We start from the raw sequence: 22,555 nt of genomic DNA on the forward strand, positions 1-22,555 counted from the left end.
CTGTTAGGGTGACTCCCACATGATGTTCTGCCTCCGGGCAGGTTTCCCAGGGATGAGCTGCCACGGGATTCAGCAACTCATTCCGAGAAGCTGGGGAGCCAATCTATCCAATTAGGCTCAAATTAACGGATGTTATCCCACATCAACAGAACTTACCCAACATTGGACAAGGCCTCCCATTGAGTCCAGAGCCTTGGGACCACATGGAGGCGGCCTCCTGGCGGCAAGTCAGAGGGCCATTGGAGTCTCTTCTCAAACCCTTAATAATGGAGCCATAGCCACAATCATTCTCGGGTTCCTCCTCCACAATGATGGCTCTAAAATTTCAGGCCTTCATTTTAAAAAATGGTTCTGCAGCTATCTGTGCCTCCATTTTGAGGCACCCTCTCGGTCCCCTACCTGCCTCAGTAGTGCTGTCCAACACTGTGGGCCCTCACATTGGCCCCTGGCATTGCTATCCTGCCCGCTATCCTTAACTGGATGGCAAATGCAGACACATCCTGTTAATTAGATCTCCTGTAAGATCGTGAAGCTATGTGGATGTCAGAAATCAGCAGGTTTGGGACCCAGACATGGTCCTGACCCACAATTATCTATGTCTGGAAGATTCCGGCCAACATCTTTGGGCAGAATCATCCCAGATTTGTACTAAGTGCGGTAGCGGTCAGGCAAAATGATGTTTTACCCGTTGGGCATGATGGCGGGTTTTCACGCTGTATTGTTCAAAACTGGCTGCATTACTTATCCATTCCCGGGAAACATGCCGTTTCCATTGTAGCCGGGCTCTCATTCACCCACCACGCCATCACCTCGCCGCTTCATCATGCCGGGCGCCATATTTAAAGGCCAGCCATGTGCACACATCTCAGTGCTTCCAGCCCACGGCTGCTGCAGGGAAGATGTCCACGAAAGGCAAAAGGGCTGCAGGCCGCAGGTTTAGCGACATGTCACTGGAATGCCTTTTGGATGTCATGGAGGCCCACACGAAGTCCTCCACCCCCACTCTGGCCGCAGTATGGGAGCTGGCGTGACCAAGCAGGCTTGGGAGGCAGTGGCAGCAGTAGTCAGCACCAATGCTCTTCAAAAGAGGACAGCCACCCAGTGCAGCAAGAAAATGAACGATCTCTCCGTTCCGCCAGGGTAAGTCACTCTTCTCACCACTCTCAACTCACACACTCACACTTAAACATTCACAGGGCCCTCACTCACTGCCAGTTCAAGGGACATCACCATTCTCTCTCTCACACTCACCATCATTGTCCTCATCCTGTCCATGGGACTACTCACCACCTGCACAGGCCAGGCATACTTATCATCTGGCCTGGCAGGCATCTTGCTTACACTTTCTCCATCTCTATTCATGCAGGTCAAGCTGGCACACAACAACATGGAGAGATCGCAGGCTGGTGGGGGAACGCCTAAAATCAAGGTCCTCGCGGACTTTGAAAACAGCCATCCAACTGGCCGGCGACGATCTGGACCAGTCCTGTTCTGATGGTGAGGTCAGCGATGCTCTACCAAGTGAGGATCCAGCAGTGCAACATCTATCAGACAACCATTCTGTGAGTGATGTGCCCTGTTTCACAGGTGCCATGCACTAATTATCTCCTCTTGCTTCCGCAGGCACATCTGGGAAACAGCCAACAGAGTCCATAACCCAGAACCTCCAATCAAGCTGTGAAGAAACCTTTTAAAATAGCCTCTGGATCACAATCTGTTGAGCACACCACATTGTCTGATCCACTGCAGGCGGTGGCAGGGACTTCCCAGGTGTCTGGCATTCAGAGGACTGCTGGAGGCCAGAAATTTGCTGAGTCCAAATCAGATGACAAGCCTCTGGACTCGGTCATGTCACAGTTGCTGGAGCTGCAAAGGTAAGCTCGGGAACATCAGGAAAGGATGTCCACTTGTTTGGAAATAGAGATTGTTTAAGTAAGTTATATCAGCATTTGTGGGTGTTAGAAATGAGTTTTAGCTTTAAGCTTAAGTTTGATTTGTATTTCTGTAACTGTGTGTTAAGAAAAGGTCAAGTTGAGTTTTAGTCTCACTTTAAAAGGTGCCTGCATTTCCAATGAGAGTTTATGACTGTGAGAGAAATTAAGCAAACGCAAGAGCAGAAAAACTGGGCTGTTGCCGACCAACAAGGGTCCAGAGAGGCAGGTCGCTCCCACAGGCACACACAGAAGAAACTAGAAACAGCAGTTTTTGAGTTCAGGTTTGAAGACAGCTGCCAAGCAGAAGCAATCTAGAAGGGGCAGATACCCAGTCCCAAGCTAAAGTTGGTTGGAAGTAGCTGCCAGAGAAGACTAGAGCAAAATGGGAGGGGCAGATAGGAAGTCCCAAGCTAAAGAAGAAAGTCCCCAAGAGTCCAGGGGAGTGGAACAGGAGAAAGTCCCAAGCAGACCTACTAGTCAAAGGAAGGATAGGGACCTGGCAAAGGTCCTGTTAAGTGAAGTTAAGAGGGAGGGGCAGAGAAAGGCTGCAAGCTTCAAGCTTAAAGCTCCAAGGTGCAGGAAGCAGAGTCAAAGTGATATAAAGGCTTGTGAGAAGTCAAAGAGGCAATTGAAGGTCTGTAGCTCTTTGCTATGGGCATATGAATCAGTGGTGTGTTGTTGACAGCTGAGTCGGTGAGAGAGAGTGCGTGGAAGAAAGCTTGAATGCATGTGGTGACCTGGGGAGAGGAACATCGGATGGAGAGTTCGAAACCCTGGAGGTGAACTCTTGTGGAAGGCATCTGAGGGAAAGTATCAGTTTTGGAGAAGATTCCAAAGCAAGTTCTTGGAGAGTGGAGATTGGAAATCTTCATGTGAAAGATGGAGTTCAGTGAGACTGGAAGCTCATGGTGTGACAAGCATCTGGAGAGTTGATGAGAGATCCATAGCATCTGATTGAGGTGGCATCTGTCACTTAGTTTCAGAGTTAGGTTTATCTGACCACAGGTCGCCAATTGGTTTACATGGACTGTACTTACTGTGCACATTCGAGTATAATCTGTGTTTTGTAACCTGTGTTATCATTACAAATCTGTATATATCTGTAAAGATGTAGTTGTGTGTGAAGGATTATTGTAATATCGTTAATCCTTTCTTGTTTAATAAATGTTTTATGCTTTTATTAAAAGTTCATTAGCTGACCCTGGTGACTCTGTTCAGTAGCCCCTCTCCAAGTATCTAAGCAAACAAATAAAAGCTAGGATCTTTCAAGCTAGGTTCCACCCTGGGATCGGGCTTGTCCAGGGGTAACCTCAGCTGGGAATCATAACATGCTGCACTCCTCAGATTGCAAGGCACAATGGAAGAGTCCGTCCACCTTCAGGCTAAGGTGATAGTGCCGGCATGCCAACGCACCAAGGTCAACGATGGTAGGATGGCAGCCACCATAGAGACCTTGGTCTAGGACATCGCTCCTGCACAGCTGTGTGGGCTCAACTCCATCGCTGATGCCATAGTTGGTCTCCAACAGTGTGTACGCAAGAGGCATTTGGGGCAGCTCAATCTCACTCCAGCTACCCCTTCTCCTCAAGGACTCAGCCTGGGGCCCTTGGGCACCCATAAGGAGGAGGATCAGTAGGTGTACCCCCCGATGCCATCCATCCAGGTGACTCTGGAAGTGTCCAGCCCAACCGAATCCTCTCTTCCTGTAACCTCTGCAGCTCCCACTCCACAGGCCGAGAAGGGTGCCACTGCCACACAGCAGGATCCCAAAAGCAGACCAGGGCCCTCCAGCTCTCTGCCCTCCAAAGGACGTCTGTCAAGGTCACCACAGACAGGACGTAGCAGTCAGCAGGCTGCCTCCACCTCCGTTGTAGACATTCAGGGAGTACCAAGGTGTAGCGGCAGGATTAGGAAAGTTAAGAAAATGTAACTCTTTACGGTTACAAGCAAATAAACTAAATTTAAAACATCAGGGACAAATTAAAAGGCAGCCCCTTAAAGGGAAACTGCAAAAACAAAAAACAAAATTCAAAGAAAACTTACAGACATTAAATCAAAATGTGATTAAAGGGGTCTATAAAGCACCCCAATGCCCCCGGTGCCCACCAAACATGGAAGGCCTCGACAGTGCCATTGGACACTGTGTGCTCCCTCTTCAGGGACACCCTGCCACAAGCATAGCCAAGGAAGCAGGGCAGACAGTCGGGCCCCAATGGGCCAACTTGGCCAGGCCCAGGGGCAGTTTCACAAGGAGGTCCTCCTCCCTTCCCGCCCACCTCTGTATCAAGTGCCCATAGATCAGGGCCGTGGGACTGAAGTGTAAACAAAACAACAGTAAAAGGTTTTTCAAGTAACTAAAAACGGGGTGCAGCCTATAACAACTTACATATGCGTGGTCCACGGACTTCCCAAGGTCACAAAAAATGCAGGTGTCTTGGGAGTCCGTGAACCGACACATCCTACAATTGTATGAGACTGCTACGTGTAACACCCTCCACCCCAGGTCTGCAACGGAAAGAGTGAGGACACCTCCATAGAGGGCCCCCCACTGGGGACCTCCATCGCCGGACGGCAACAAGGCATGCCAGGGTGTGTCCAGGTGGTGGGCGAGGGCAAGGAAGTGAAGGGTGCACAGCAGCAGCCCATACAGGAAACCACTCCGCGCCGTGCTAAAGGCCACAGAGGGCACTTCCGCCAGGCGGCTCAGGTTGCGGGCCCCCAGCTCCTGAGGGAGGGTTCAGGATTTGGGGCCAATGTGGAATTCTGTCCGAACAGGGGTACAGTCAGATGGACACCTGCACCACCTCGAGCCCTAGAATGACGTCAGGGCCGAGCATGACTGTTTCTAGGTCATGGATGGCATTGGCCACGATCTGGATGTCCACTGCCGCATGATGCGCCAACTCCTGTGGAAGCATCCAGCCCACTCCGCCACCCAGCATGTCCCCGATCCTGGTCACTCCGGCAGCCACAGCCCTCCTCTCTGCCAGCCACCAAAATTGGCAAAGGTGCAGATTCCTGAGCAGCGGTTCTCTGATGATAGCCACTACTCCTGACGGCAGAGAGCTGTGTCATGAGGCGACCGTGTTCCAGATTTTGATCAGGCCCTGGTATAAGACGGGCAACACCTGCAAGGAGCCACAAAGGCCCCTCAGGTCTACAAACAGGAGCCGCACATCATAATTCAGGCTGTGCACCTGGTGGAAAATACATCGCCAGGGCACACCATCTCAGAGAGGGATCTAAAGTATCGCTGCAAGACCTGAAGGTGGAAAATCACCATCTGGGTGCATAACTCTTTTGAGTCAAAACAATTAAACTAAATTAACAAAATCAGGGACAAAGTAAAGGCAGCCCCTTAAAGGGACACTGCAAAAACAAAAGACAAAGTGTAAAGGAAACTTACCAACATCAAATCAAAATGTGATTAAAGAGGTTGATAAAACAGCCCAGTCCTCACGATGTCCATTGAGCACGGAAGGCCCCGATATTGCCGGTGGATCGTAACATGCTGCACTCCTCTCCAGGGACACCCGGCCGTGAACATAGCCGCAGAAGAAGGGCAGACAGTCAGGTCGGATGACCCCCTCGATCTCCCGCAGCTTGGGCCTGTTAATGGCCAACTTGGCCAGGCCCAAGAGCAGGTTCACAAGGAGGTCCTTCTCCCTCCCTGACCCCTCCGCACCATGTGATCAAGGAGTTGTAATGCTTTTGAGTCCAACCAAATAAACAAAATTAACTAAATCAGGGACAAAGTAAAAGGCAGCCCCTTAAAGAGAAACTGCAAAAACAAAAGACAAATTTTAAAGGAAACTTACCAACATTAAACCAAAATCAAGGAGATGTAGTTGCTCAGCCTGGGAAAGGGTGTTAATCTTTTGTATATACTGTTCACCATTGTCAATAAACTCCCAAGAATGTCTCCCTGCCCATGGCTCCTTTTTCTGATGAGCAGTGTTCATGTCACTTAGATGTGAAATCTTTCTGCACAAGATAAAGGCGGGTGTCTCAGTCCGGGGCCCCTTCCCTGTGCTTTGTGCAGTTTCAGACCAAAGTGATTGTCCGGCCTCACACTCCTTGGACACATTACTGATTCCTGCACCTCGACGGTGCTCGTCTTTGCTGCCAGAATGTAGTGGGCAGGCGCCATCGAGTTCCGTCATTCTCTCTGTGTGCTCTCAGCACCTTTAAGGTGGGGCTGGCCCCTATCCCTTCAGCACCTGTGACCAGTGACACTGTGCTCCCGAAGGGGTCAGGTGCTGAAGGCAGACAAAGGATCAGATGCTTCTAAAGTTTCATGGCTGTGTCTCTATGATATCACCCTGATCACAGAGCACAAGTGAGCTGCCCTCAGCCAGGCAGGAGTCAGACATTCTCAGGGGGCTATGTGAAGATCTATGGAGTATCCTCATTGCATGCCATCATCACCCTCCTGCAATCGAGCGACTATTAGGACATCACTGCATCTCCATGACAGGAGCATTATCACACTGCCATAAGCCAGACTGGAGTCAAATGTTCACGGATGCACTGTGAGGATCTATGGGGTCTCCTTGCTGCATGTCAGTGCAGTATGAGGGCCTCCCGAGGGTGCCTGCCCCATCTGGCCAGTACGAAGGCCTCATCCCCGTCATCGCCACCTTCGAGGACCTACTCACCCTCATCCCAGTCAGTGCCCTCCTCTTCCAAGGAGACCTCCAGCTCCTCCTTAGCCAGCTCCTTTCTCCATTGCAGCGCCAGGTTGTAAAGGCCACAGCAGGCGATGACAATGCGTGACACCCTCTGTGGACTATATTGCAGGGCTCCACCAGTCAGTCCAGATACCAGAACCTCATTTTCAGCATCCCAAAGGTCTGCTCCAACAAATTGCAAGTTGCAGCATTAGCTTCATTATACCTTTTCTCTGCCTGGCAGATGACTTGGCTGAATGAAGCATGTACAGTTCCCAACAACAAAGACCAACATTGTGGTAGGAAATTGATGTTTATGACTAATAACACTTGTGTTCTGTTCATCCATATATTACATGTTAAATAAAACAGATATTGGGTTTATTATAGGCTTCACCTCACTAGAGTGTTTTTCAATTCAGCTTAAAAAAAAACCAGGAAAATGTAAATGGTGTTAGATGCAAAATTATACACTAGGTCAACGCTTAGGTCAATCCCTAGGTCACACTGTCACCGCACTGGACATTGGGCAGTCACAGTCAAAGGAGGCCGGAGATGTGAAATTTGTAAAATTCCCTTGATGAAACATCACTTCAAACATGCTCAAGTAATGGTGCATGGTCCCCTTTGTTGTAGTATAGCAACACTTTTAACCTCATATAAATGTGGATCTGCTGATGTGCATGCCTACTGAATATTGCCTCATCCTCTAGTTCCCTGAACATAATGAGGATTGTCATAGGAATGATATACTGCCAGTTTGCAGGTGCTTAAAAAGAGGATTTAGTCTCTTTCATTTTTTAAAGATGGAAAAGATAAATATAACAAACCAATCCAAAATAGGAAAAAAAGGCTTTTCCCAAAACTAAATACAATCATCTACCCAGTCGCCCTTCAAAGGCAAAACAATTAATTCAGAAAACAGCTAAACATTTCTCACTATCCCTTTGACCGCTATCAACGCTGCAGATTGGACTTTCATCTGCTGGTTCCATGTGCCTGAGTCTGCTAAATTCCTGGGGTCAGGGGACAATTGCCTAAGTTGGGGGGGGTGGGGGGTGCGAGAATGGACACAACTGTCTCACTAGAGGTGCACAGGAACATAGGTACAGGAGTAGGCCATCCAGACTCTCAAACCAATTATGCCATTTAATTTCATCATGGCTGATCTCAACTCCACTTATATGTCTTTGATTCATAGCCCTTGATAGCTTTGGAGGGAGAAGTTGGGGTGCAGGTGATTGGTAAGGCATGAGGCAAAAGAGACTAAATATTGAAGGGAAGTGTTGGCAGATCCGCATTTTGGGGTCTTTCCATTAAGAGAAACCTGGTCCTTTTTTAAAATTGCTGACTTGAGAAAGCTGGCATTTCATCTTGCTATGGGACCCACTTCCTCTAGAATGTGGTCCTGGCAAATGCTGGATGCCTGTTTCCTGCTGAGGTGGCAACAAAGGAGGAGCTTGCAGGGATGCCACTGGATGACATTATTCCAGCAGGCCTGCCTCTTTCCCTGATATCGGCAGCAAAAGGAAGTGAACTAGCTGGAAACCAGCCATAAACATGTCCTGCACCAATTTCCACCCACCGATTAGTCCTGCCTGGCATGACACTGGCATCAATGCTCATGAAACCTGAAGTAAAATTAGGGTCCATGGTTTTTCTCACACCAGATACATATCACAACCAGTACATACACATACATATAATTGGTCCTTTTATGTATTAACTACCTCTGGCCATCTCTTAGACCAAGGTAGCTTGGAGGAGTATTTTTCACATTTTGAAAGACACAATCTTAAACACTCCAAACAATTCTGAGACAAAAGTTATCAGAACTGTAGAGTATAGGGAGAAGCTTATATAAGAAGCCTGGCAGAATTCTAGATGTAAATAATCCCTTAACCTGGCAACTGTTTAAGGCTGAACCAAGATGTATGTGACCTTGGTGTCATACTTGACTGAGTTTAGAACATAAGAATATAAGATACAGGAGCAGCAGTGGACCATACATCCCTTCAAGCCTGCTTTGTGATTCAATAAGATCATGGCTGATCTGATCATGGTCTTAGCTCCACTCGCTTGCCTATTCTGCCTTACTCTTGACTCCTATTTAGTTCAAAAATCTGTTTACCTCAGCCTGGAATACATTCGCTGACCTAATCTCCACTAATCTCTGGGGTAAAGAATTCCAAAGGTTTAGAACCCTCTGAGAGAAGAAATTCTTCCTCACCTTTTGCTTAAATTGGTGACCCCGAATTCTGTTCTAGATTCCCCCATAAGAGGAAACATCCTCTCAGCATCTACTCAATTATATCATTAGAGGTAATGGCTGACAAGTCTTTAGGACCAGATGGCCTAGATCCTAGGGTCTTCAAAGAAGTGACTGCAGAGATAGTAGAGGCATTTGTTATAATCTTTCGAAATTTCTTCGATTCTGGAACATTTCCAGCAGATTGGAAAGTAGCAAGTGTAACACCTTAATTCAAGAAAGGAGGGAGGCAGAAGATCGGAAACTGTAGGCCAGTTAGCCTAACATCTTTCTGAGGGAAATTGCTTAAATCCATTATTAAGGAGAATACCTAGAAAATCAGGCAGTCAACATGCTTTTGTGAAAGGGAAATATGTTTAACCAATTTATTAGAGATCTTTGAGGAAGTAACAAACAAGATGGATAAAGGGGAACCTGAAGACTGTGGTGTACTTGGATTTCCAAAAGGCATTTGACAAGGTGCCACGTCAAAGGTTACTACAAATGTTAAGAGCACATGGTGCAAGATGTAGCATATTAGCATGGATAAAGGATGATTAGCTAATAGGAAGCAAAAAGTAGGAATAAATGGGTTCTTTTCAGGTTGGCAAGTTGTAACTAGTGAAGTGCTACAAGAATCAGGAATCCATGTCAATGACTTGGATGAAAGAACTGAATGTATGGTAGCTAAATTTGTCGATGAGACCAAGATGGGCAGGAAAGTAAATTTTCAAGGGGTGGTAAAGGGTCTGCAAAGGGATATAGATAGGTTAGTTGAGTGGGAAAAAAATGGCATATGGAGTATAATGTGGGAACTTGTAAACTTTGGGAAGAAGAATTGAAAAGCAGCAAACTATTTAAATGTAAAGAGAGTGCAGAATTCGGTAGTACAGAAAAATCTGGATGCCCTGGGTGCCATATTAACAAAAAGATAATATGCAGTCGCAGCAAGTGATTTGGAAGGCAAATGGAATGTTGGTGTTTACTGCAAGGGGAATGGAATATAAAAGTAGAGAAGTTTTGCTGCAGCTGTACAGGGCCGTGGTGAGGCCACATCTTGAGTATTGTGTACAGTTTTGGTCTCCATATTTGAAAAAGTATATAATTGCATTAGAGGCAATTCAGAGATTGTTCACTTGACTCATTTCTCAGATGAAGGGCTTACCTTATGAAGAAAGGTTGAAGAGGTAGGGTCTATATCCATTGGAGTTTAGAAGAATGAGAGGTGATCTTACTGAAACATATAGGGTTCTGTGGGAACTTGATAGGGTGGATACTGGGAGGATATTTCCTCTTGTGGGGGAGACTGGAACCAGCTCTACCTGTCCCACCCCCCCCTTAAACCAGCTTATGTTTTACCTCTTTTCTATTTTTCCTTAGTTCTGATGAAGAGTCATTCGGACTTGAAACATTAACTGTATTCCTCTCCGCAGATGCTGTCAGACCTGCTGAGTTTTTCCAGGTATTTTTGTTTTTGTTTTGGAACTAGGGGGTGCAATTTAAGAATAAGAGGTCCCCATTTTAATATGGAGAGAAGGAGATTTTTTTTTCTCTCAGAAGGTTGTTAGTCTGTGGAATTCCCTTCGTCAGAGAGCAGTAATGGGTGCATCATTGAATTTATTCAAGGCTAGGTTAGACAGGTTTTTGATAGTGTCAGAGATGAGCTTCCAACCATATATCTGCCCAATCACCTACTTCCACTTCTGCAACAGTGCCTAACTCCACCCCTGTGTTTCTACTGCTGAAACCCTCACCATGCTTTTGTTACCTCTACACTTGACTATTCCAACTCACTTCTGCTTGGTCTCCCATTTTCCATCTGCCAAAATGTAAGCTTGTCGAAGCTCTGCTGCCCTTATCCTAATTTGCACCAAGTCCCATTCACCCATCACCCCTGTGGTCACTGACCAACATTGGCTCCCAATTAAGCAATGTATTGATTTCAAAAATCTCAATTTGTTTTCAAATCTCCCCACGGCCTCACCTCTCCCAATTTCTTCCAGCCCTCAAAGATATCTGCATTCCTCCAATTCTGGCCTCTTGTGCATTCCCAATTTTAATCACTCAACAATCGGCAGCTGTGCTTTTAGCTGTTAAGGCCTAAGTTGCCAGCTGACCACGGCACCGTGGCACAGGAGGCCATTCAAGAGGGGGGAGCAAAAAGACAAGTGGTAGTTGTAGGGGATTCTATAATTAGGGGAATTGATAGCATCCTTTGTAAGCAGGATCGAGAGTCCCGCATGGTATGTTGCCTGCCCTGTGCCAGGGTGAGGGACATCTCTGACCGGCTTCAAAGGATATTGGAGAGGGAGGGGGAGGATCCAGTTGTTGGGGTCCACGTCGGGACAAATAACATAGGTAAGACTAGGAAAGAGGACCTGTTTAGGGATTATCAAGAACTAGGAACTAAATTAAAGAACAGGTCCTCAAGGGTTATAATCTCCGGATTACTACCCGAGCCACGTGCAAATTGGCATAGGGACGCGAGAATAAGGGAAGTAAACACGTGGCTAAAGGAGAGGTGCGGGAAAGAGGGGTTCCATTTCGTGGGGCACTGGCATCAGTATTGGAACAGGAGGGATCTGTACCGTTGGGACGGTCTCCACCTGAACCAATCTGGGGCTAGTGTTCTAGTGAAAAGGGTAAATAGGGTGGTCAACAGGACTTTAAACCAGAAAGTTGGGGGGGGGGGGGGGGTAAAACTCCAAGAAGTATGACTAATGGGAAACAAAGCAGCAGGTTAGCGTGTGGGGGAGTGGATTCAACTTCATGGAAAATTATGAAAAGACTGAACTGAAAAGAAAAGAGAGCCCAGGAGAGGCTATTAAAGTCCCCAGGACACAAAATAGGACAGAGTGTTTGGAAAGGGCTAGGAATCTAACTTCAAGAGCATCAGATAAAGTGACAACAATGAGAAAGGGGACGGGAGATACAGGACTGAAGGTGTTGTATCTGAATGCACGCAGTATACGAAATAAGGTAAATGAGCTTGTGGCGCAGATTGAAATTGGCAGGTATGATGTGGTGGGCATCATGGAGACATGGCTGCAAGGGAATCAGGACTGGGTGCTAAATATCCAAGGATATACATCCTATTGAAAAGATAGGCAGGTTGGCAGAGGGGGTGGGGTTGCTTTGTTAGTAAGAAATGAAATTAAATCAACAAGAAATGACATAGGGTCAGATGATGTTGAATCTGTGTGGGTAGAGTTGAGCAACCGCAAAGGTGAAAAAAACATAATGGGAGTTATGTTCAGGCCTCCGAACAGTAGTCAGGATGTGGGGCACAAGATACACCAGGAGATAGAAAAGGCATGTAAGAAAGGCAAGGTTACAGTCATCATGGGGGATTTCAATATGCAGGTAGACTGGGAAAATCAGGTTGGTAGTGGATCCCAAGAAAAGGAATTTGTGGAATGTCTACGAGATGGCTTTTTGGAGCAGCTTGTGGTGGAGCCCACTAGGGAACAGGCAATTCTAGATTTAGTGATGTGTAATGAGGCAGATTTGATAAGGGAGCTTAAGGTGAAGGAACCCTTCAGAGGAAGTGACCATAATATGATAGAATTTACCCTGCAATTTAAGAGGAAAAAGCTGGAATCAGATGTAACAGTATTACAGTTGAATAAAGGCAACTACAGAGGAATGAGGGAGAAGCTGGCCAGAATTGACTGGGAGATGAGCCTAGCAGGAAAGACAGTGGAACAGCAATGGCAGGAGTTTCTGGGAGTAATTTGGGAGACACAGCAAAAATTCATCCCTAGGAAGAAGAAGCATACTAAAGGGAGGACGAGGCAACCATGGCTGACAAGGGAAGTCAGGGTCAGCATAAAAGCTAAAGAGAAAGCATACAATGCGGCGAAGAGCAGTGGGAAACCAGGGGATTGGGAAGCCTACAAAGACCAACAGAGGACAACTAAAAAAGAAATGAGGAGGGAGAAGATTAAATATGAGGGTAAACTAGCCAGTAATATAAAAGAAGATTGCAAGATTTTTTTTAGATATATAAAGGGTAAGAGAGAGGCAAAAGTGGACATTGGGCCATTGGAAAATGACGCTGGAGAAGTAGTAGTGGGGAACAAAGAAATGGCGGAGGAACTGAATAGGTACTTTGCGTCAGTCTTCACGGAGGGAGACACAAGTAACATCCCCAAAGTTCAAGAGAGTCGGGGGGCAGAGGTGAGTGTGGTGGCCATTACCAAGAAGAAGGTGCTAGGAAAACTGAAAGGTCTGAAGGTGGATAAATCACCTGGACCAGATGGATTACACCCCAGAGTTCTGAAGGAGATAGCTGAAGAGATAGTGGAGGCGTTAGTGGTGATCTTTCAGGAATCACTGGAGTCAGGGAGGGTCCCAGAGGACTGGAAAATCGCTAATGTAACCCCCCTGTTTAAGAAGGGAGTGAGGCAAAAGACAGGAAATTACAGGCCAATTAGCCTCGGTCATTGGTGAGATTTTAGAGTCCATTATTAAGGATGAGATTTCAGAATACTTGGAAGTGCATGGTAAAATAGGGCAAAGCCAGCCATGGTTTCATCAAGGGGAGGTCATGCCTGACAAATCTGTGAGAATTCTTTGAGGAGGTAACGAGTAGGTTAGACAAAGGAGAGCCAATGGTTGTTATCTACTTGGACTTCCAGAAGGCCTTTGACAAGGTGCCGCACAGGAGGCTGCTCAGTAAGATAAGAGCCCATGGTGTTAGAGGCAAGATACTAGCATGGATAGAAGATTGGCTGTCTGGCAGGAGGCAGAGAGTGGGGATAAGGGGGTCCTTCTCAGGATGGCGGCCGGTGACTAGTGGAGTTCCGCAGGGGTCGGTGTTGGGACCACAACTTTTCACTTTATACATTAATGATCTAGATGAAGGAACTGAGGGCATCCTGGCTAAGTTTGCAGATGGTACAAACATAGGTGGAGGGACAGGTAGTATTGAGGAGGCGGGGAGGCTGCAGAAGGATTTGGACAGGTTGGGAGAACGGGAAAAGTAGTGGCAGATGGAATACAACGTGGGGAAGTGTGAGGTCATGCACTTTGGTAGGAAGAATAGAGGCATAGACTATTTTCTAAATGGGGAGAGAATTCAGAAATCTGGAGTGCAAAGGGGCTTGGGAGTCCTAGTCCAGGATTCTCTTAAGGTTAACTTGCAGGTTGAGTCAGCAGTCAGGAAGGCAAATGCAATGTTGGCATTTATTTCGAGAGGACTAGAATATAAAAGCAGGGATGTGCTGTTGATGCTTTATAAGGCTCTGGTCAGACCATATTTAGAATATTGTGAGCAATTTTGGGCCCCGTATCTCAGGAAGGATGTTCTGGCCCTGGAGAGGGTCCAGAGGAGGTTCACGAGAACGATCCCAGGAATGAAAGGCTTAACATATGAGGAACGTTTGAGGACTCTGGGTCTATACTCGATGGAGTGTAGAAGGATGAGGGAGGATCTGATTGAAACTTACAGAATACTGAAAGGCCTGGATAGAGTGGACGTGGGGAAGATGTTTCCATTAGTAGGAGAGACTAGGACCCGAGGGCACAGAGTAAAGGGAAGATCTTTTAGAACAGAGATGAGGAGAAACTTCTTTAGCCAGAGAGTGGTGAATCTATGGAATTCATTGCCACAGATGGCTGTGGATGCCAGGTCATTGAGTGCATTTAAGTCCGAGATAGATAGGTTCTTGATTGGTAAGCGGATCAAAGGTTATGGGGAGAAGGCGGGAGAATGGGGTTGAGAAACTTATCAGCCATGATTGAATGGCAGAGCAGACTCGATGGGCCGAATGGCCTAATTTCTGCTCCCATGTCTTATGGTCTAATGGTCTACGTTCTGGAATTCCCTCCCTAAACCTCCCTGCCTCTTGACTTCTCTTTCCTCCTTTAACCTTCTCCTTCTGGTCATAGTTATAGAGTGCTTACGGCAAAGAAGGAAACCTTTTGGCCTATCCAGTCCATGCTGGATCTCAGTAGAGCAATCCAGTCAGTCCCCAGCTCTTCGCCGTAGCCCTGTAGTTTTTCTGCCCTAATAGTTCCCTATTTGGATCCTGTGAAGCACTTTATTTCAAATATCTAGTTCATGATTCATGTGTTTTAGTATATAACTTTTGGTTTTACGAATTCAAGTTTATCTGTAGAAAATGGGATAAATGCAATTAAGGAAAGCTTGGAGCCTATTACACTTAAAAACTTTGGGGCCATGTTGTCTTAACAGGTTACCAGTTAGAACGGTAAGATTATAAAACAACAGGTGGGCTTATTTAGCTAAGGAACTGGAGATGTGACATAATAGCATTCCAGAGAGATGTTTTTGTTTGGGAGGTGGAGTTAAATTAGTTTAAAAGCATTAAGTAAACCCTGAAAGGTTGTAAAACCCATTTACTTCATCAGATCAAGGAAGAAATTGTAAATAATGGATAATTAACCTAAAGGTCAATTGAGAACAGCCCAGAACAGGCTACATTGTCATGGAGATGGGTGGAGCTGAGGACATCTCTCTGGTCTCAATTTATCTGGGTTTATCAATTTATCTGAAAGAGTTGTTGTAATATGCCTTTAGGGGGGGTTGCAGCATGACGTCACTAGAAGGGAAGTGTACCATGCGATCCAGTTTTAGTTTTGCTTTTACCTGTGAGCAGAAGACAGCACAACTCTAATAAATGAATCCACATGTGTTTACCCAATCCCTTATGAGTGATTGGTGCCTTTATATCATTACAACAACATGACTTGCTAGTCAGCAGTGGTCAAAAAGTGTGGCAGCAAGATTAAGTACAGGTACGAATGATGAACAGCCTTAGACTGTATTACATGGCATGGGGAGACGACCTTCAACGTTCTGGTCAGACCGCACTGAATTTTTAGCATCGGAGATTGTTGAAATCGCAATGTGGTGACTGCACCAAAAAGCTTTGAAGACACGGTGCTCAAAAAGAGAGCTTGTAAGCAGACAGATCCCTTGTGGTGAGATTGTAGCACATGGCTTGACAGTTCAGTGAGTGTGACGGTGCGTCGAGGGGGCCAGCCCCAGGTTAGCTCAGCCCAGAATGTAGGTTGGATTGATAGTGAGTGAGAAAGAGTCCCAAAATAAAAAAATCATAAAAATTGGGACAGGGAAGGTTGCGATTATGATGGGCAATGCTTCAGAAAAGTGCATTAAAGTGGCTACAGTGACACTCAACCCAGGTACTATAGGAGAAGGAGGGCCAAAAGTATATAGTCAAAATGTCCACAAAATTCCCCGGTTTGAATTGGGGTGCAGCTGAATGTTTAAACAGTCTACAGAGCTCTGGCTACTCGATTCAGCTGTGTCTGAACCAGTCAAGCAAGGCATAAAAAATTGCCTAGCAATTGGGAATGAAGGCCTACACAGATTGAATATATCAGATCCACTCCCATGGTAGCGTTCTGGAAAATCTGCTAGACAATCCCAAAACGTATAGCATCGAAGAGCTACTCAAGGGTAGACGCAAGGACGAGGTGATCCTTGCAGGTCGACGCAGCTTACAGGTCTTAAGTACAACCTCAATTGTTGACACAATTACTAGAATATCTAAACCTAGCCAGGCATGTGGAAAGTGTGGCCTTCCACATGCACCAAGGAGTTGCCCAGCTTTTTACCAATTCTGCAAAGCATGTGGCAGAAAGGGCCATTGGCAGTGACAGTGCATTAGAGCAAAGGCTGATGCAGCTACAAAGAGCTGTGCACTGATCCAAACAAACCATACAAAATGTGTGCCTTCAAGCAATAAGAATGACCATCCAGTATCCCATCAGAAACATGTACATGAGGCGAATGACAATCCAAAACATGGCAATGATGTGCACGATGAGACAAAGAACGCGGGACACGTTTCGCACCATCAATCTTGTGGAAAACATAGATGTTATCACTCACTCACACATGGTTATAGATTGGGCAAGAAGAGTTGCAAGAGAGACAGTCTATTGGCTGAGTATGAACAATGACATTTAAGACATCATCAAGAAGTGCAAGGCATGTCAAGAGCATATGCCAAGTCAGCACAAAGAAATACTTTGGTTCTGTATGAAGTTCCTACCCATCCTTGGTCCAAAATCTTTTCTGACCACTTTCATGTCCATGGTACCACCTTCATCATCATCATCAAATACTTTACTGAGTACCCCATTATTCAGCAATTACACAATAGGTCAAGCACAACAGTCATGGACATCCTAAGTGCTATTTTCAGTTTATTTGGTGTGCCTAAAAGGGTTGTTATGGCTAACGGTCTGCAATTTATTGGTAAGCCATTTCAGGATATGTGTGGGAAGTGCAATATCAATCACATTACTTCTTTTCCTCATTACCCTTGATCAAGCAAGCTAGCAGAACAAATGATTCACATAGTGAAATCCCTCATTCTCAAATGTAGACAAAACATGCAAGATCTACACATTGCGATGTTGCACCTGAGAGTAACATTTTTAAGTGCACCTACTCCAGCATGGGCAGAGATCATGTTTGGCAGACCAGTGCACACCAATTTACCTACTCTTACCCATTCTACTCTCTCAGAAACTAGAGGGCAACTTTTAAAACTGCAAGAGAAGATGACCAACGTGCACAATAAAAATGAGGGTACAGAATTGCCAAGTTTAGAGTTGGGACAACAAGTTTGCATCTGAATCTCACAGAAGGTACCTTTTTCTTATTCATGCATGGGATGTGGGCATCGCTAGCTAAGCCAGAATTTATTGCACATCCCTGATTGCCCTTCAGAAGGTGGTGCTGAGCTGACTTCTTGAACCACTGCAGTCCATGCTACGTAGGTACCACACAGTGTTGTTAGGGAGGGAGTTCCAGACTTGTGACACAGTGACAGTGAAGGAACAGTGATATATTTCCAAGTCAGGATGGTGAGTAGCTTGGAGGAGAACTTCTAGGTAGTGGTGTTCCCATGTGTCTGCTGCCCTTGTTCTTCTAGATGCTAGCTGTCATGGGATTGGAAGTTGCTGCCTAAGGAGCCTTGGTGAGTTCTGCAGTGCCTCCTGTAGATGGTACACACTGCTACCACTGTGCATCAGTAGTGGAGGGAGTGAATGTTTGTGAATGGGGTGCCAATCAAGCAGCTGCTTTGTCCTGGATGGTGCCAAGCTTCTTGAGTGTTGTTGGAGCTGCGCTCATCCAGGAAATTGGAGAATATTCCATCACACTCCTGACTTGTGCCTTGTAGATGGTGGACAGGCTTTGTGGAGTCAGAAGGGGAGTTACTTGCCACAGGATTCCTAGCCTTTGGCCTCCTCTTGCAGCCACAGTATTTATATGCCTAGTCCAGTCAGTTTCTGGTCAATGGTAACCCCCAGGATGTTGAATTCCCCAGTAGGGAATTCAGCGATGGTATTGCCATAGAATGTCAAGGGGCGATGGGTAGATTCTTTCTTGTTGGCGATGGTCATTGACTGGCATTTGTGTGGCACGAATGTTACTTGTCAGCCCAAGCCTGGATATTGTCCAGGTTTTGCTGCATTTGGACATGGACTGCTTCAGTATCTGAGGAGTAATGAATGGTGCCGAACATTGTGCAATCAGCGAACGTCCCCACTGACCTTATGATAGAAGGAAGGTCATTGGTGAAGCAGCCGAAGATGGTTGGGTCTTGGACAAAACCCCAAAGAACTCCTGCAGCGATGTCCTCGAACTGAGATGATTGACTGCCAACAACCACAACCATCTTCCTTTGTGCTAGGTATGACTTCAACCAAAGGAGAGTTTTCCCCCTGATTCCCATTGACTCCAGTTTTGCTAGGGCTCCTTGATACCACACTTGGTCAAATGCAGCCTTGATGTCAAGGTCACTCTCACCTCACCTCTGGAGTTCAGCTCCTTTGTCCATGTTTGAACCAAGGCTTTAATGAGGTCAGGAGCTGAGTGACCCTGGTGGAACCCAAACTTAACATCAGTGAGCAAGTTATTGCTAAGCAAGTGCTACTTGATAGCACTGTTGATGACCCCATCCATCTCTTTACTGATGATTGAGCGTAGACTGATGGGGCATTAATTGGCCGGGTTGGATTTGTCCTGCTTTTTGTGTGCAGAACATACCTGGGCAATTTTCCACATTGCTGGGTAGATGCCAGTGTTGTATCTGTACTAGAACAGCTCGGCTAGGGGTGCGGAAAGCTCTGGAGCACAAGTCTTCAGTGCTATTGCCGAAATATTGTCAGGGCCAATAGCCTTTGCACTATCCAGTACCTTCAGTTGTTTCTTGATACCACACGGAGTCAATTGAATTGGCTGAAGACTGGCATCTGTGATGGTGGGGATCTCTGGAGGAGGTTGAGATGGGTCATCCACTCAGCACTTCTGACTGAAGATTGTTGGAAATACCTCAGCCTTATCTTTTGCACTGATGTGCTGGGCTCCTCCATCATTGAGGATGAGGTTATTTGTAGAGCCTCCTCCTCCAATGAGTTGTTTAATTGTCCGCCACCATTTACGACTGGATGTGGCAGGACTGCAGAGCTTAGATCTGATCTGTTGGTTGTGGAATCGCTTAGCCCTGTCTATCACTGTTTGGCAACCAGTAGTCCTGTGTTGTAGCTTCACCAGGTTGACACCTCATTTTTAGGTATGTCTGATACTGCTCCTGGCATGGCCTCCTGCACACTTCATTGAATCAGGGCTGATCCCCTGGCTTGATGGTAATGGTAGAGTGGGGGATATGCCAGGTCATGAGTTTACAGATTGTGGTTGAGTATAATTCTGCTGCTGCTGATGGCACACAGCGCCTCATGGTGCCCAGTCTTGAGTTGCTGGATCTGTTCAAAATCTATCCCATTTGTCATCGTCGTCGTTGCCATCGTTGGCGGTCCCTCAGAATAGAGGATGATGTCCATCAGGCTTGGTGAGACTTCAGATGACTGAGGAACCCAATTCTGGATCCACATGTTCTTCCGCAGTTGGGGCACGTTTTTGCATAGGGGAGTGAAAATTGCAGACCCGGGTTGGCTTCTTTCTCCTTCCTCTGGTGCCATCATTCTGCTTCACTGTTGAGTAACTGAGCCTTGAAGTGGCTTGCGCCTTGATGGACTAGGTGATGCCATGCAGAGCGATCGGCAGCATTCTCCTCCCAAGCAGTGGAGTTAATGCCTTCGTGCTTTAGGGCGACCTTGAGTGTATCCTTATACCTTTTCATTTGGCCACCCTTTGAGTGTCGGCCAATGGAGAGCTGTGAGAAGAGAACCTGCCAAGGGAGGTGGTTTTTGGGCAACTGGACACAATGGCCCATCCATCAGATTTGGTTCCACAGGAGCAGGGCTTCAATGCTGGTAGATGGAGCTTCATGGAGAACACTCGCATTAGTCTGGCAGTCCTCCTATTTGATCCCCAGGATTAGACGCAAGCTCTCAAGGACGCTCTCAAGGATCTTTAAGTGCTGTCGGTAGACAGTCCATGTTTTGCTGCAGTAGTGGAGGATGGTCAACACAACGGCTTTAATCCAGAACTTTTTGACTTGCAAAAGTCCCTCTTGTCAAAGACACACTAGTGCAGCTTGAAGAAGGCAGCGCTGCTTGGTGTTGGACTTCCTCATCGATTTTAGTCCCTTGGGAGTGGTGGCTCCCAAGATAAGCAAAGTGCTGAAAATACTGCAGAGCCACCCCATCTGCATGGATGGCGTGGGGGATGCTCAACTGACCCCGGGAAGGTTGGCGAAGGACCTTCATCTCGGCAATGTTTAAGGACAGGCCAACCCTCTTATATGTGGTGTTGAAGAGGTCAAGCGTCCTTTACATGTCCTGTACAGAGTGAGCCATCTTGCGATTGTCATCCACAAACTAAAGATCGTGAATGTCCAAGGTGGTAAGTTTTGTTTATGCCTGGAAGCGACCAAGGTTGAAGAGTTTCCCATCTAGACAATACTGAATGCTGACACCAGGTAGTAGGTCATCTCGGATGAGGTGGACGATGATGGTCAGGTAAATGGTGAACAAGGTTGGGGTGATCACACAACCTTGTTGGACTCTGGTCCGGATGTGAAAGATCCTCCACACAGGATGGTGTGTCATCACGCAGGAGTCGCAGGACGGTGACAAACTCCAATGGGTAACCAAAGCGTTAGGGGACGATCCATAGAGAATCATGATTTAAAGAATCCAACACTTTGGTCAGGTCGATGAAGGCGAGGAACAATTCTTGAGTTTGCTTTCAACATTTTTCTTGGATCTGTATAGCCATAAAGAGCATGTACGCAGTACCCCGGGATGGTCGGAAGCCACATTGGGTTTCCGGGAGGATCTCCTCAGCAACTGGACGAAGGTGGTTCAGGAGGATGCAGGCCAGGATCTTACCTACAATGGGCAGGAGGGAAATCCCCCCGTAATTTTCTCAATCAGATTCGTCCCCCTTTGTATGGATAGTAATGATGGTCGCGTTCTTGAGATCCCAAGGGATGTCCTCTTCATCCCAGAGGCAGCAAATGAACTGGTGGAGTCATGACATGAGCTGATAGCTGCCAGCATGGAAGACTTCTGTAGATATACCATCTGGCCCACAAGTTTTGTTGGTTTTCATCTGTTGGATAGCCCGCTTAAGCTCATCAATGGTTGGTGGATTGTCGAGATAAACCTCCACAGGGTGTTGTGGGACGGCTTGGAGGGTCTCCTCCGATTGAGTGGAGTCCTGATTGAGGAGCAGTTCGAAGTGCTCCTTCCAATGCTAATAGATGGCGTCCTCGTCCTTGAGGAGCTGGGAGCCATCCTGTGATCGGGGAGGGTTTTGTCCGGTCAAGCGGGGTCCATAGATCATCTTGGTAGCCTGGAAGAAGTTGCGCATGTCATGCTGGTCAGTGTAGGCCTGAATCTCGTACACCTTCTCCACCCACCAGTTGTTCTTCATACCTTGAATGCATTGCTGGATCTCAGCCTTCAGTTGGTGGTACTCCGCCATCATTCACCAGGTACGTGGGAGACTTTGCCAGGCAATGAGTGCTGCTCGCTTCCGCTCTAGGAGATCATGGGTCGCAGTGTCATTGACATCAAACCAGTCCTGGCTCTGTCGTGGCGTGAACCCAATAATCTGTGCGCAGGTGTCCAGGACAGCAGGTTTGAATTACTCCCAATATGCCTAGATGGAAATGGCATCAGTGGCGGGCACTTGCTCCAGTGCACTGTGCAACTGGGCCTGAAACTCTTCCCGCAGTCCCGGGTCATTAAATGCTGCAGCATTCAGCTTTCTCCGGGCAGCTTTTTGGGTCCTCTTGTGTCTTGGTGCCAGGCAGATGTTCATCATCGAGCGCACAAGTCAATGGTCTGTCCAGCAATATTCAGAACACTTCATGGCCCTCGTGGCAAGCATGTCCGTCAGGTCTCTGCCTTGGACAATGACATAGTTCAGGAGGTGCCAATGCCCCGATCTCTGGTGCCTCCATGTGGTCTTGAGCTGGTTCTTCTGACGGAAGACTGTGTTTGTCATGGTCAGACCATATTGGGTGCACTTGGTCAAGAATAGGATGCATATTATTATTATATTATCTCATTTAGCATGGTGGTGGTACCACACAACATGCTGAAGGGTAACCTCAATGTTAAGACAGATGTATCTGCAGCAGACAAGTTGGTGAGGATGAGGTCAAGTATGTTTTTCCCTCTTGTTGGTTCTCTCACCACCTGTCACCACCTGCCACAGACCCAGTCTAGCAGCTATGTAATTTAGGACTCAGCCAGCTCGGTCTGTAGTGGTGCTCCTGAGCCACTCT

The sequence above is a fragment of the Cetorhinus maximus genome, chromosome 24, assembly GCF_964194155.1.
Source record: "Cetorhinus maximus chromosome 24, sCetMax3.hap1.1, whole genome shotgun sequence".
Lineage (NCBI taxonomy): Eukaryota > Metazoa > Chordata > Chondrichthyes > Lamniformes > Cetorhinidae > Cetorhinus > Cetorhinus maximus.